Here is a 14,489-nt window from a genome sequence, read left to right as displayed (position 1 = left end):
GTCCACTGACCGACAACAACTTTTCGAGAAAAAAAAATCCTCCAGTTGCCGCAAAATTTAAATTTTTTCCCAAAACTTCTGCATAAAAATACAATATGAAAAATGAAAAATCTCATTTTGAAAGTTGAAACTTTTGGCCCTCAACTCTGTGTTTTTAGGTTGTATTCATACTGGACACATTTGGTTCACTTAAAGTGATTTAGAGTTTGTTTCCCTCAATAATCCAGAACAAATTTTCAGTCTGAACACAACCAATGAATCCATGTCGGGGACTAAGAACCGCTCCTGGACCTATCTTTAAGGTGGTCTCAGGGTGTATTTAGACCGTTGGTTCGGATCGAGTCCACGTCTTTGAAGACTGCGTTTGGTCTGTATTCAGACTGGCATCTATCAGAGATTTGTTTTAGTCCAACTCTTGTAAACAAAACCCCGTGACTAAAGATTTCTTCAGTCAAAACAAAAAGAGAAAAATTAAAACTTATTAACACTTATTCAGACTTTTTACTTTGCTGATGGATTTTGAGCGTCTGTATGAAGGCCACGTTCAACACTTTATACTGTTACTTTGGTACAGAGGAAGAAAGATAGCTACTTAGGACGCTATGAATACAAAACGAGCTAAAGATTGTCTGGAAAACAGTGAGAATCAATGTGGATCACGATCAAAGTTGCTTTTATGAGTCTGAATTCATCCGACCACATTTTAATGAGTTGCTGTCTCTCATTGTTGTGGTGTTATGGCATTTCTTTTAAAAACATTCTGTTAAGATACTACAATAGAGCTTTGAGGATGATGTCACGGCAGCCCCCTGTGCACGTGCCACGTAGCAAGATGCAGAAAAGTGAGTAATAAGTGTTTTAGAGGTGTTAAAGTAACCAGTTGGACCAATTCCTTTCTGCTGACACGACAATCAATTCTTTACTTTTGTCCACGCTCACCGATCGCCTCATTCCTAACGTCTTTATCGCCAGCTACACTGGCTGTTTGGCTCAGTTATTTTAGTCTTAGAACAGATCATATTCAGACTGGGAACTGAAGTTCAGTCCTATTGGAATAAAACCAAGACCACCGCATAGGATAGGTCTAAGAGCGGTTCATGGTCCACGACCAGGATTCAGTAGTGAGTATTCAGACTGAAACTTTGGGTGTATTCAGACGGCACACATTTGGTCCACTTAAAGTGAACCAGAGTCCGTTCCCCTCGATAATCCGGAACAAAGTTTCAGTCTGAATACGATCTGTGTTTGGACCGGAACAACTGAGCCAAAACGGCCACCGTAGCCGGTCATTAGCAGACAAACAGCAGCTCATTGAAATGTGGTTGGATGAATGCAGGCTCATCAAAACAACTTTTAACCTGATACACATTGCTTCTTACACTGTTTTCCTGACATCATAATTACCTATCAGCGAACTTTGTAGCCATGGCGTCCAAAGTAGCAGTAAAAAGTGTTGAACCTGGCTTTTATACAGACGTTCAATATTGGTCAGCAAAATAAAAAGTTTGAATAAGTGAACAATCGTGGCAAGGATTTGAAAAGTGCAGCACCTCCATCTCTCTATTTTTGATTTGACCCGCCCCATAACTGCTGGCCAATGACTGAAGTGATCTTAAGTCACGTGGTTTTGTTTACAAGCTTTGGTCCGGAACAGAAATCTCAGATAGATCCCAGTCTGAATACAGAGCAAATACAAGGTTTAGGACTTGAACAAATTAAGCAAACTCGATCCAGAAAAATCATTTTTCCAGTCTGATTACCCCCTTAGACTGTTCACGCCAAATATTTGAAGTTCGACAATTAAGCTGCTCCCAGAGATCCATCCAGCTGGACATTAGCTGTTGCTGTCCTCAGTCACTTTATTTTACATTTTATTATACACTTTATTCTATTGTCAGTGTAAAATACATACTGCAATTTATGTTACTTATAACCACGGTGCTTATTTTACTACAACTTGTGATGCAGAGTAGTTAAGACTACAGTCTTGTTTCCCAAAGCGCCACTGCTGATTTTTTTTAGTTTTTCTTAAAACCTCAGCTTGAAACATTCATTTGACTTCAGCTTTAAAATGTAAAAAAAAATCTGAAAATTCACATTTAGGTCGCCATGCTATGGTATTTTGGGATAAGTGACTCTAAAATTCAAACAAATATTTGGCATCAAAAGTATAAGAAACTATTTTTAATCAGCTGAGTTAAGAAGCAAAAGTTTCAACTTTCAAAATAGGATTTTTTCATGTTTCAAAGTCAAATAATTGTGTTTTATGAAAAAGATTTTTCCCATCTATCTGCTCTGAAACATCGACAGTGAATCATTCCCGTGGAAGGAGTCCAGAGCATCCACAGCCATGTATGATAGACTGCATCAATCAGGCGGCATGAATATGGAACAGTCTGATGTTCAGGCCTTCGAGATGTTCTCCGTGTGTAGGCCTCTCCATCCAGTCCTGCCAGCAGTAGACGGTAGCACAATGGGAGAAAAAAATAAAGTGACATATTGAACATTTGCTGTGCAGCGTATCTGTGATGCTGCGCACAGAAACATCTGAGTTATTTTGTGTAGCAGACTGCACAGCTTCACACAGCGCTCCGTCACACACACCTCAATGTGTTTTAGCACATTTTTATTAAACCTCAGGGTTATGCAAGTCGGCCGCTTGCTCTCGACACCTTTCCTCTGTCTCACCGCTTCACTTTACCCGACAAACACATCAAACATAGAAGGTGCCTGATGCGAGCCAGATTGCTTATTTAGTCCGCGCCCAGCCCTACCTATCCGTCTGCATCTTCATCCAGAGCATCCTCATCTCTGGATCGATCTGGTTTTTTTTTTTTCTTCCCTCCCACCCTTTTTCTCCAGTAACTAAACTGGCTGTGTCTCTCTCCATCTGCTGGTTCTTCCTTCAGCGGCCCTGCACCTGTTCACACCTCCTCTCCTGTTGGCCACCTCTCCCCCCCACCGCCTCCCCTCTTCTTGCCCCCCCTCCTTTCTCTCCATCTCCCTCCCTCTTAGCTAAACGCGATGCTGCCAGGCGCGCTCCTGGCTCGCTTAGCCTCTCTGTCATTCAATCCATCTGTCGGCGAGTCAACTTTGTTTACAGCGGGTGGGCCCGGGCCCCTTTTTTTCTTCTTCAAGGAGCGCTAAAGCCCCCCCATCGACACCAAGGTCAGCGGTTCGCAAGGCACACTTGGAAAAACACAAAACGGCAACTGTTTAAAAGAGAGAAACGGCGCGCAACCTCACTCGCCAATGCAAGACCCGCAAAAGTTTAGGCTGAATTCAAGTTGGTGGGAGAGACGTTTCCAGACACGACCCCTTCAGAGGCAAACGTTCGCTGCTGCTGCAGCACACATTCCCCCAGAGAAAAAAAAATCCCAGCTCCGCTTTGAAGTAATTAACTGCCGATTGTCCTCTGTCATTACCCGTCTCCTCACCAAACAGAGGGAGAGAAGTTTGAAAACCTTAATTGGCACGGGAGACTGATGGACTTTGCGATGCAAGCGCAGGCTGGCGGCACAGGCATCTGTGATATTTGCAAAAATAAACACACAGCATACGTACAATATGCTCTAATTCCGACCTATTCCACAAACCCAGGAACCCCTGGTGGTGTCAACACAAGAATAGATGTGGGTAACATATGCAGCAGGGATGGAGGTTCAATATCATTTCAAAGAGAAGGTAAACGAGCCACTTAATCGTTCGTGTTTGTGTGTTTATGATGGAGGAAGCAAAAGCTGTAACTGTAGAACTTTTGATTTTCAATTTTGGTAATAAGCTGAAGCTTAAAAGTTTTATTTTTGGCTTTAAAAAAGATTCCTGAAGCGCTACATTTTTTCTTGAAAAAAATAACAATTAAAAAAATTGAATTTCTGTCTCTCTAAAGGCAGCTCAGGTTCACGGCAGCAAAGTGATGATGCAGCCAAAAAGGTTGAACTTAGATGCTAACTTTAACTGAAAAAAAAAACCAAAAAGCAACCCTAACTCCCAGATTGAAGGTCAGATCATAAAAGTAGCTGTAATATGTGTAGTACACCAACAGACTACAAGGGGGCTTGTTCCTACGGTGGCTCTTGAAGTCCAAATTACCTCAACAATCACACAATGTAAAAACAATTTAAAGATTGCACCGACAATTAAAAAAGATTTGAGCTTCAGGGCCACCGTACTTTCCACAAGGAAGATTTTTTCTATTTAATTCAAATTAAAGTAATCACATTTTTCAATAAAAAGAAATTTACTTTCAGCCTTGATTCAAAAACATAACTTTTAAATAATTTATTATTCATACCTTTACAAACTTTATTGATCTCCTGATTGACAGAGGACCTGTGTGACTTCACAATAGTCAGGTTTGTTCTGTCTTTGGAAAAAAATAAGAAAAGTGAATGGGTCACATGACCTCATGACATCACCTACAGTCCATCTTGCTTTTAAAATTATTTGTTTTACCCCCGTGCCATTTTATTCCATGGGAATCTTTAGTAATCTTCCGATAACATAAAAAAAGAACTTTTAATAGAAATGATCCTCTCTTTCTTTCTTTCTTTTGTAATTAATGTAAGCTGTGATATATTCAACTTCATTTGGAGCTCTTTTCAGTCTCAATGAACTGTTCTTGAATTTGAACATTTTATGGAAATCCATTAAGAATTTAATAGCACTTTCTTGGAAAAAAAAAAGTTCACTTTTTCTCTAACAGCGGTGTCATACTGCTGCTATTTACATTTTGCACATACTGTATATATATATGTATATATATATATACATATATATATGAGAATATATGTGGAAAAAGTGAGAAAAGTTGCTTTCTTTTACGTGAAATTTTCACAGATGCATTACAAATGAATTACGCTAAAACAACGGAAGACTTACAAATAAACCACACAAAAAAGTAAACTCTCATTTCATTGAATTTCTTCACTTTGACATTCAGAGCACCAGACAGAAATCACATTGTGTCAGCTCCCGCCGTGGGCCCCCACAATGCTTTGCTTTATTCAAAGTCAGTTACGTAATGTTATCGTGCTATGTGCACCGTTTGCACGATATGAAAGTTATACATTGGTGGTACATACGCGAAAAGTTCGTTAAACATACGTGGAGCGGTCATGGAAAGCCACAAATGCATCTCACAAAAGTCACAGACATTAGTGTAAGATTTACGCAATAATTGTGAAGAAACTAAATATGCATAAACTACTGTGACATTTTTTCTGCTGTAGAACTTGTCTGTTTAAAAAAAAGTATTCATGTGTCTTAGAGAAGAGTAGAAAATGTGCAGTGAGGAGTCATCTGTCCCCCCATGGGAAACGTGTCCCGGTGGCCAATCATCACATCACCATTACCTCTTGGCGAATCATGGGATGCATTTTCAGGTAGCCAATGGCCTCAAAGCCCCGCCCCCGTGTAAAATTAGGCTCAGGTCAGCAGTGAAAACTCGAAAATCAGAATTTAAACTGTAAAACTGAGGATTGAAAGTGAAGATTCAGGAAAAAAAAATGAAAATTCAAAACAGTAGCTGTTACTATTTTTTTTCAATCAGTAAATTTTACATTTATTGTTTTTTATTTCAAGTTTTCACTATTTTTTTTTCAAATTTTCAAGATTTATTTTAAGTTTTCAGGGTTTTTTTATTTTCTCAAAACAATTTTTTCACATTTTCAAGTTTTTTTTTATTTTCAAAACATTTTTTTCAAAGTTTCAAGATTTATTTCAAGTTTTCAGTTTTGTTTTGTTTTGTTTTTTCTATTTTTTCACATTTTCACTTTTTTTTTTTTTAATTTTCCCCAAAACATTTTTTTTTCTAATTTTCACTCTTTTTCAAATTTACAATGTCTTGTCTTCAATTTTTTTTCAGTTACTTGTCTATTTTTATTTTCTGGTTTTTCATTCACTTTAAGCTGATCCTGTTAATTAGACAGAAATCACATCGCGTCAGCACCATGGTCAGCACCCGCCGCGGGTCCTCGTGATGGCACTCAGTCGGATTACCCAGTACGCACGAGTTGTAAGTCAGCAACTAGGCGGCACAATACGCAAATTGTTCATGAACCATGCGTGATTAGTCATTAGCAATTTGTGCGTCTATTACGTTATTTCAACGTAATATGTGCTCTCATGCGCAAAAAGTCAGTTTGACATACGCGGAACGGTGGAAATTTGTCTGTGCATCTTGCAAAAACACAATTGCGTACAAACTTTCGCAATTCTCAACTATAAAAAAGCTAAAAAAATGAATTCATTTAGTGACTTTAGTAGCTCGCGCTGCTTTTCTCCTTCAGAATCTACAGGAATTATGTTGACCCTGTTAACAATTAAAAAACTAAAATTTGTATAAACACTGGAACTCTGGTGTTAAAGGGTTAAACTCATCTGTCTGATTTTTTTTCCTTTTCCTTTTTTTTATTTGTTTTTCTATCTGACCACCTCCCAGCACAATCTGCTGATGGGGATCCTGGTTTATTTCCCATAAAACTCTGCACGGCAAAGAGACACACAAAGAAAGCCAAAGCTTCAAAGTCACAAAAGAGGAATAGAAAAACAAAACGATGTAGAAACTGCTTCATGGAGGATAAAAAATGAGGGAGAGAAATGAAAAGCTAAAATAACAGATCAATCAGGTAAAAGAGCAACAATGTTTAAAGTGAGGAGTGGGGGGTAAAGGAGAGGCAAAGAGGGCTTCTGTCATGTTGGATGAAAGCTGTGCCTAGTGGGCAGTGGGCACAGTACAGCCGCTGATGCTGCCACCCACACAGCAGGGGTGTGTGAAGGCTCGGTGCAGACCAGATGACACACAAACACATCCACCACATCTCAACTTATACACCGAGATCCCACAACAGTTAAGCCCCAAACATTCAAGACGCTCCCACTTATAATCTGAATAGAAACTGTTTAAAATCTAAAAGACTTTATGGGGGAGACGTTCGGTTTCCAGGTAAAGAGGGAGTGGCAGATCGGTGGCTGAGGGCTGGTGCTCTCCCCTTCGTTTTGGCCTCCAGCAGTAGTTGTGTGTATGTAGGCCAGTGTCCCAGGGCACACTTGGCTGGGGTGGCAACAGTTGTAGCGGACAGATTTGCCTCCATCTTGCCTGAGGTGTCACAGTCAGCGATCTGTCTATTTTATCCATTCCCAGCCCCAAAGGATGGACAGATTACAGCTCGGCTCAAAAACTCCACCGCTCGCAGTGCACAACTATCCTCTGCTGAACGTTCGGTATCAGAACTTTAATTAGGACAATTAAGATTACATAAAATATACTGCTACTGCATTGGATCATAGAGAGTTTAGATACGGACAGATGATGTCTGCTCATATAACAGTGAGAGACGTGAAGAAAACAAACCACTATCCCAACTTCAGCTCTAAAAATCCATTTTATTTATTTCTATTGTAAAATCTTTTATTTTAATTATGATTATGCAGTTTTTAGACAAAACCAAAAAATCTGTCACTTTTTTTAGACATATCTCTGCAGGAATTCATCATAAATTCTGTTGCTGCAGAAGTAACCCTGCACTGATATCCCAGTATTCCTCTCCCGATAGCTTACAGCTCCTCACTACCCCACTTTTGATCAAAATGTCATCTCAGACAAGGAAAACAAAGACATTAATGGATCTATTTGTCTACAAGTGGATGCATCAGAATTGAAGCGGAGAAGGAAGACTTTGGCTCCGCCCATGGCATTGGTTGCATCCCAAACCAGAGCTTTTTCAAACTATTTTTATCTGATCCATTGCGATTTGAATAAAGAAATACTCAGAAATCCAGTTTTAATCTCAAATTATTTTATACATGTCCTCATCGCTATAAAAAACATGTTAAAAACAGGGTTATGTATTGGCAAGAGTCTGGCGATGCGATAAATATCGCGATACATCTCTCACGATACAATAAATATCGCGATATAGGCTATTCTAAGACTGTTTCAGAACAATTTTTCACTTTTTTTTTAAGAGTATGACTTAAAAAAAACTCTACCTGAATATTAATATGTCTTTTATTGTAATAAAAAGGTTAAATTTATTTTATTTAGGTACTGCAACTGTTTCTAACATACAAGCGGGTTTTACCCAAAAATTCATGGTGATTTTCTTTTGATAAAATTAAGAAATGTTTGTTTTTAAAGAGAACAGTAAATATATTGTGATTTCCATTACAAAATAACTTTCAATCTAAGAAAAAAAATGAAAACATAACTTAACTTATACTCCAAATGACCCTGGTCTACATAGGAGGAAGGCATCATGAGCACTCCATCTGATTGGTCAAATGCATAAAGGGCAATATTTACTTTGTTAAATACTTAAAGCTGCTATAAAATTGTTTTAGCACATTTAACGTAACCATTTATCCCAATTTATGCTGTCTTTTGCGATATAACAGGCTGATATTGCAATAACAATAAATTTGGGATTTATTGCTCTGGTCAAGTCTTTGAAAAGAAGATTTTTAAGCTAAAAGAGAAAACAGTGATATAACATAAAGCATTCATTTTGCAGAAATGTTTTTCTGCACACCCTTCGCTTGACAGCTGTGCACTTTTGACCCTTTGGAAAATCCAGACTTACTCACTGTAAGTCACTCTGTTCAGTCCCGGCCAACGTGATGGAGCGTCGGTGAGTAACCACGTTATATAATTGTGATCTCAACAATGACCAGAACAGTTGGGATTTTTTTTTTCTTCTTTTGGTCAAAATAGAGCAGCTTTCCTGGTGGATCTTTGAATTTATTTTGACGCAGACAATAAGTATTTGTTTTATACTAAACAAATGCCTGGAAATGTAAGAACAGACGGGAAGCAGCACTCTAGTATGGCCTCATACCATCTGATGTAGCAAGAATACGCAAGTGACCATGTGACAGATCTTCAGGGCATAATATCTATTTCATTTGAATCAGAAACAAATGAAATATGTTTCTCAAAGCTTCGTTTCAGTGCAGCATAACTCAGATCTTTTCTGCTTCTCCTCCGATCCGACTCTGTGACTTCATCCAGAGGTGTAACAGAAATAAAGCAAAACACAAAGAACCCATTCTGATGAAAATGCTGTTTTTAGTGTTTTTAACATGTTTTTCTCATGACAGAGGACATAAATAAAGAAAAGTAAGTTTAAAATTGCATATCTGAGTACTTTTTTAACCAAATAGTTGTGAATCAGGAGCAGACAAAAACATTTATTTGTAAGAAACATGTAGTACTAATGTAGGAACTACAACTGCTGGGTCGTAAACTTACTGCTCCACTACATTTTTATGCATCCACTCACAGACCAATAGTGTTCGTCTTAGCTTTCCTGATTGCATCTAAAAACTGAATATTATACATTATGTTGGGCTGTAAGCTAGTGGGAGAGTGTGCAAACAAATGGATGATGGGAAGGGGGGGTGGGTTTACTCAAAGCCAAGAGTTCCACCAACAAGACAGAAGCAAATTTCTATTGAAGTATCCCCGCTCTGTCCTCAGAAATAACAGTTTTTTTAACTTTAACGTTTTTGTGATTCTTTGCGTAATTGTTTGGAGCTCCTCAGTTCTGCACTCAGGAAGACTTAATGTATAGTAATGCCCCGAGTGTGTCATGTCCTATGTCACGTGATGGCCACTCTAGCAATATCTATCAATGGTCCAATGATCCGGACCTATCGCAATCTTACAAGTTATAAAGTCGCAATCCCCGTACCGATCTGACAGGCTGAACACATATGGTACCTAAACTGGCCTTGAAAACACAAAAACATTTGAACTTTTGCAAAGATGGATGTGCATATAAATGAAAGCCGATAACTGCTAGCTCTGTGGAGACAGTATGTTGGCCAGGGGGCGGAGCTGGCGGCACTGACTCCTCCTAGAAGGGGCTGTTTCCCACTTTGTGACATCACAATGTGAGGACCTGCTGTTTTTGTGCATTGGAAGGGGCTGGTGCTCAGACAGTAGGGTTATAGAGGAATACTCAGAGATGTATGAGTGGTTTTTGTGAGGATAATACAACTTAAAAGCACAAAAAAGATTATTTTGCTTTCAAGAGTGAGCAAAAAAAAACAAAAAACAGAAAGAGCGAAGCGGAGGGAGGCAAGGAGGAAGGATGGATGGAGGAGGGCACTCCGACAGCGAGGAGAGGAGAACATGGCAAGGTCTCATCACCGGGCCAACGGGCCCACCACTGTCAACATCATGGCACTCTGTAGTACAGTACACACACACACACACTCACCCCCACACACACACACTCGGCTGGCTGACGGCCCTCCCAGCTGCCCTATCCGTAACTGTCTGATTAGTTGTGCTAAGCAGCCCCTCCCCTGCCAACCATGGTGCCATCTGCTACCCAACAACATGGCCGCAGACCAGACAAGCACACACACAAACACACACACAGCCCCATACCTGGCATTGCCCCTCTGCTGTCAGAGACATACACATCAAACTTCACAGACACAGGTGTAGCCCAAAGGTATCAACACAACATTCCCACACACACTCTTCTAATTGAACACACACTTGTGTGTGTGTGAGCACACAGTTGCAGCGGAGTGTGTGTCCGTGACAGTGGTTAAACACTTTGAATGCCAGGTATAAAAACGCCGCCGTGTTCAGACGTGCGAGCGCTGGCTGGCAGCGCTCGGAGGTTCATTACGGCCCCCACCTCTCCTGAGCGACTGCAGCCCGTGTTGCGCCCGAGCCCTTTTATTCCGGGCCATGATTGGACAAGCGCCTCCTGCCGAGTTGGTTTGCAGCAGTTTTGTCGCGCCCAGATTTCACTCGCTGCTCAAAGCGAGCCTCTGGCGGGACGTGGCATCTGCTGCCTCACCTTCCTCATTTACACTTCTCCGCCTTCGCGCACACACACACACAGTTCTGTTCGCCGCCTTCCCAGACCTCGCCATCACGAGCTACAACTGAGGTGCAGAGAGAGCAGCAGCAGCGTGACATGTTTAATGGAGTTCCAGGAACTTTGTGCGTGAGAGTCGCAGCGGTTGGTCCGAAGCTTTGTCTTCCTCGCTGCCTTCGAGCGTCCATCTGCTGAGTTCAGGGTCACTAAAAGGAGAGAGTGTCCCGAAAACCCCACACTTTCTGACTGCAAGAGACTTGTAAATAAACTAGTTTATTTCATTCTCTGCTAAAATAAATCTCCCACCAAAACCAGAGGAGTTTTAAAAAAAATAAATATTAAAGTTTGTCCCTAAAATGATGGATTTGTTCTTTTAAAGTAAGTCATTCTCATTTTTCTTGACTTAAATCCCAAGAAAGTTTGATACATTTCAGATTTGACACACATCCGACTGCACAAAGTCAAAATTATGCATCCCAGCAGTTCAGAGTCCATCTCCGGCCTTTGGCAAACACCTTCATGAACATGGATGTCTGATTTTATGGAGCTAACGGAACTGGCGGAAGATCTTCCAACGCAGAGCGGGCACTGCAGACAACACTCCTCAACTCGCTGACTGCTCTCTGGCACGAGCCGGAATGAAAGTTATGCCGGGCACTTCCCCGCTGCAGCCTCCGGGATGTGTGAACACAACATGGAGACGGATGAGGCAGGCGAGGAGAGGAGCGAAAAGTTAAAAAAGATGAAGCCAAACAAACAAAACAAACTTGGTAAAGCCCTCTGCCGGGCTGGGGCCGGGGCGGCGCTGAGTGTGTGCGTGCGCGCGGGCCGGCGTGAACAGAGCGGCGGGGATTAGGACAGATCCCGGGCTGTCCAACTCACAGCTGGCTGATGATCCGATCCTGGAGCTCTGCACCGCACACCAGCCGCCGAGGGACCTCGGATGCAGGCTTGCATCTGTGCGCCTGCGACGGCGTGTGCAGATATGTGGTTTTGACTGATGTGCACACGCAGCCACAGTGATAAAGTTGTCCAAACAAATGCGTCTGCCGGAAAATTTCGCGTTAATAAATAAGAAAGGAAAGCAGAGCTGTTAGAAATCAAGCAAACGCCTGTTTTTTAATTTGAGCTGTGATCATTTAGAGATCATTTATGAGATTAGTCAATAATCAACAAGCACTTTACTTTGCTACTTAAAAAAAAACAAAACGATTACAAAAACTGTGCAAAACTGTCAAATCTAAGTAGGGGTGTGATTATATAAGCTCGTTTCTTTCCACTCCTTTTCAAGCAGTCAAACTCTACTTGACTTTAGTTAATAATTGCTATATTTAATTAATCAAATGTGACATATTCTCTAATAAATGAATTTCATTATTTCTGTAACAAGTCTGAAAAGTTTGTTGTTTTTTTGTCCTGTATTGTCCACAATCTGTGCTTGAAATAAACAAGATCAATCAATCAATCAATTAATCAATCAATCAATCAATCAATCAATCAGTCATAAGGACTCTATTTTCCAGAACAGGGGTCTACAACCTGCAGCTCCAGAACCACATGTGGCTCTTTTACCCATCCATTGTGGCTCTCTGGTTAAAAATAAATAAATTAAGTTGAATTTTTCAAAAAGTAACTTTAAAGAAAACATAAGTAAGTACAGTGGTAAAGTAAAAAAAAAACTCAATGACAAGCTGTAAAGAATTAAGAAGCACCACATTATAAAACAGATTTTTGACCAAATTCAAGGATTTTAAGTGCACCTTATACCTAAAAAGCACAGTAAGAATCACTTATTGAGCTCTGATTTAAGTATGATTAATTAGATTTAGACAATTCTGGCCGAAATGCACCACAAACAGTAATATAAACTTTTGCTGCTGACACAACTAACTACTTGCTGCATTGAGATGATCCCATGTGACACATGGTGTCTTTTATTTTGAAAGGAAATCATGTGTACCTCTGTCAAAAGTTACAAACTATCTTTTATTTATCAAAAAAATATATTTTCTCTTTGTTTATGTTTTATTTATGCCAAAAAATGGCAGTTTGTTTCTATTTATTATACTGTAAGTTTAACAATAACAAAATATTATGTTTTATTTTCTTAAAGGGTGAATTGAGACTTTGTGGCTCCTAACGAGTTGATGTCAGTAAGAAATTGAACCTTTAAGCATTAAAGGTTGAAGACTCCAACTCCAGAGTGATCAACAATTTAAAAATAGTTCTTTAAAAAAAAAAAAACTACTAAAATTAATTCAAATGTTGCATCAAAAACACTACATTTTAGGTTAAAAAAATAAAAATAAAAGGGCGAAAAGAAACGTGTGCTTTTTGCATAATTTTACTGAACTTTGACATCTAAAGCATTTTAATCTACACCTATGAGAAAGAAAATGGTTAAAAATCGACAAAAGTACAATAAAACCTAGTGTGGAAAAAAGGAATTTTAATGGAAACTAGAAAAGTTGCATTACCTGCAATAGCGCTCGTGTTAATGCTTTTTACTGAAAGTAGTCACTAAAGATGTTGAAGCCTAAAATTCCTCTGTAAACTCTATTAGCCAACATGTAAGCATATTGCTAAAATAGAAGCTAAACTCTACATCAGCCAATAAAAACCTCAGTAGGTAACAAGTTAGCCAAAAACGTTAGTATGTTGCTAACATATTAGCTAAACTCCAAATTTGCATTAACAAAAATGCTTACTAGATGCAAATCTAACAATAAAAAAGAACTAGCACATTGCTAAAATACTAGCTAAACTCCAAAATAGCCTAAAATTCCTCAGTAAACGAAATTTGTCAAAATCGTTGCTAAAATAGAAGCTAAAAGCTAAATTAGCCTATAAAAACTTCAGTAGATAACAAGTTAGCCAAAATTATTAGCCTGTTGCTAAAAGCTAAACTCAAAATTAACCTAAAAAAAACTCCAGTAGATTACTATTTGGCCAAAAGCGTTAGCATGTTGCTAAAATATATGGCATATATTTTTTTAAATTACTATAAAAGATGAAAACATAGGCCATGGATATATTTAAAGGCTTGTTGCTAATCTACTTACAAGTTTGAAATTTGAAGACCTTCTCATTCATTTCCTGTGGGGCATATTTTGCTCAATATCTCAAAAAGTAGTAAAGTTCATAAATACAAGCAGTAGTATCCTGAACATGCTGAACATTTTGATAAATTTATTGAGTTTTTATGTGCCAAAAACGTACAATAAAGCCTTAAATGTTGAGAAACCTTCCAGAGGTCAAAGTCACGGAGCAGCGCGATCAATAAGGATGTCGCTCTCCACAGCTGGCTGGGAAACGCGTCTAAACCCGGGGCCGCTCTGGCCTCGTCTTTCAAACGCACAACAGTCCAGCGTGCAGCCGGAGAGCTGGCCGTCTGACAAACAAACACACTTAAACACAGATCAGAGCCAGGCGCGGCGACGCGCACACACCGCCGAGAGGACACAGAAGCAAACGCACAGATTACACAAACTTGCATCCCGCCGTCTCCAGAGCCACGGGGCACCGCCGCCACATCTGTGCCCATCTCAAACACCTCGGCTGTGGGCAGCGGGGGTGAGAGTGAGCCCTGAGCGGCTGGCATGGACAGCCATGGCCTTGGCAGACAATGGTGATTTTTTTTTTTTTTTT

The 14,489-nt window shown here is 39.8% G+C and overlaps 1 protein-coding gene across 6 annotated transcripts in view; it reads right to left on the bottom strand.

Moving 5' to 3' along the window:
* Window positions 1-14,489, bottom strand: part of sdccag8 (SHH signaling and ciliogenesis regulator sdccag8) — a gene marked incomplete in the record, with an annotated part of 59,050 nt that overhangs the window by 32,725 nt on the left and 11,836 nt on the right.

This window comes from Oryzias melastigma, linkage group LG15 (genome assembly GCF_002922805.2).
Source record: "Oryzias melastigma strain HK-1 linkage group LG15, ASM292280v2, whole genome shotgun sequence".
Classification (NCBI taxonomy): Eukaryota; Metazoa; Chordata; class Actinopteri; order Beloniformes; family Adrianichthyidae; genus Oryzias; species Oryzias melastigma.
This window is presented reverse-complemented; position numbering and strand designations above follow the sequence as displayed.